Source organism: Myxine glutinosa, chromosome 13, assembly GCF_964187855.1.
Source record: "Myxine glutinosa chromosome 13, kmMyxGlut1.1, whole genome shotgun sequence".
In the NCBI taxonomy this organism is placed as follows: Eukaryota; Metazoa; Chordata; class Myxini; order Myxiniformes; family Myxinidae; genus Myxine; species Myxine glutinosa.
Window position 1 is genome coordinate 86,643,139 of NC_136273.1, and position 2,543 is coordinate 86,645,681.

Below are 2,543 nucleotides of genomic sequence, written 5' to 3' on the forward strand. Positions count from 1 at the left end.
AGACAACATCGATGCGCTCACTGCCTTGACCAGCGTGAAGCGCTGCAGCAAGGATGCGGTCAGTTCAGCTGACAGCTGACAGAGGGACAAACGGAGTTAGTGGAGCAGGTTCAAAGGAACACTGCGGTACTAGGAGGGTTAAAAGCGACACAAAGAGACATCAAGGAAGACTTAATAGCGACACAGAGGCAATGTCAGATGGTACGTGAGGGGCTGACAATGAGGTTGGACGAGGTGACAGAGGTAATGGAGACAAAGGACCGGCAGGTCAGCGGCGTATCAAAGCTTCCAGAAACGTCTTGAAGAGGGAACAGGCTTTCATGACACATTGAACAAGCTAAACTTGAAGACCTTTGGTAAGATCAGGCAGAAAGTTGTGAAGGGCACAAACAAGGAGATCGTCCTGAGAGCTGACAGACAACTGTTTGCCACCATGATACTCATCGCCAAGACAAGGAACCTCGACATGCAACTTGTCCTTTGTCACCCACTAGGGCCGTTACCATGGTCTTTGGCAAACGTTGATGGGTCAATGAAAAAAACGAACAAAGCTGCACTTGCGAAACACATGGAAGGTCTTGTGGAACCAGCCGAGAACGTTGACAAGCGAAGTGCAACAATAATTGATGCGATGGCTCTCATACAAAAGATGCATGGCGAGAACGACACGTTCGAAGAACTATCTGACCGCATCCTTGCTGCAGCGCTTCACGCTGGTCAAGGCAGTGAGCGCATCGATGTTGTCTTTGACACATACACAGAAGAATCCATCAAAGCAGCTGAGCGTGTGAACCGCGGTTCAAATGAAGGCATCAGTTTCAGCGAGATCAGACCCGCACACAAAATCATGAACTGGCGGCGTCTCCTTGCTTGCAGCCAGACAAAGGAGAAACTGGTTGTGTTTCTGGCGGAGTCGTGGAAACATGAAACAAATCGCGAAAAGCTAGGCAACAGAACACTGTATGTCACCTGTGGTGAAAAATGTCTGGTACTGACCTGCGATAGGTGGAAGTTGGTGCAAGCACTCGAATGTAGCCACAAGGAAGCAGACACGCGTATGTTTCTCCACGCAAAGCACGCCGCTACCCACTACAAGACGATCATCTTAGTGGCAGATGACACCGACGTTCTGATCATCAGTCTTCATCTCAGCAGAACCATCGATAGTCAGCTCTTCATCAGACGAGGAACAAAGGTTCGAGTCAGAATGATCGACGTTGGAAAGTTGGCTGCGGTATTGGGGTCTGGAGTTTGCAGTGCATTGCCAGGGCTTCATGCATGGAGCGGGTGTGACACTGTGAGTGCTCTGGCTAGCCAAGGAAAGATAAAGGCTTTGAAGCTTGTGCAAGCGAATGAGCTGTATCTTCAAGCATTCACAGATCTGGGATCTTCGTGGAATGTACCAACAGACGTCTTCAATAGCATTCAGGCCTTCACGTGTCAGCTGTACGCCAAGAACACGAAGATCGTCGGTGTTAATTCGCTCCGTTATCACATGTTCTGTGCAAAGAAGGGCCAGATCGAATCTGGACAATTGCCGCCTTGTGAAGACTCCTTGATGCAGCATACGCTTAGGGCCAACTATCAGGCGGCTATCTGGCGACGCAGCCTTGAAAACCTACCAGACGTCCCAACACCATCAGCAGGACATGGTTGGGAACTCGATGATGGCGGTTCACTCACAATCCGATGGATGGCGGGTCTACCAGCTCCAGATGTCGTCTTGAATCTCATCTCATGCACATGCAGAAGGACGTGTCGACCGTCAGATTGCTCCTGCATACTGAATGGGTTGAAGTGCACTGTTGTGTGTAAGCTGCAGGGATGCTCCAACATGGTGCAGGATGATGCTATCGTGGCTCAGGATGCCAATGACTCTGATGGCGACTCTGATGATTAACTTTGTGTGCACTGTATATTGTATAGCATATGTTGTTCTCTATTATAATGCAGGCCAAATTGCCTGAAAATCTTTATAGACAGATAAACGGTTTAGCAAAATGTATAATTTGGAAGATCATACCGGTGTTATTTGACTAAAACATGACATGTTCAATGATACCTCCGCTTGCTTATTAGGAATATACATCGTATGGTGTTAAAATCAGCTCCATACGTCTTTCCAAACTCTAGTAATGAATAATTAATATAATTGGCGGCCATTTTGAAATCCAAGATGGCCACCAAAGTGCAGATTTCCTATGTAACAATTTCCGCCTGCTTATTAGATATCGTATGGTGTTAAAATCCTCTCCGTACGACATTCCTAACTTGCGTTATCGTCAGAATAGATAATGCCAGCAGCGGCCTAAGTCATTTTATGCCTCTTTACATTTATTTGTTGTAAACTCGTGGTGGATGATATGTTTTAGTTTTTTGAGTTATTTTTATAGACAGATAAACGGTGTAGCACAATGCATAATTTGGAAAATCATACCAGTGTTGTTTCACTAAAAAAAGTACAAGTCTAATAATAAAATATTGAAAAATATATGATTTTTTTTCGATAATTGATTTTTATAATAATTAATCTAAAACAAAAT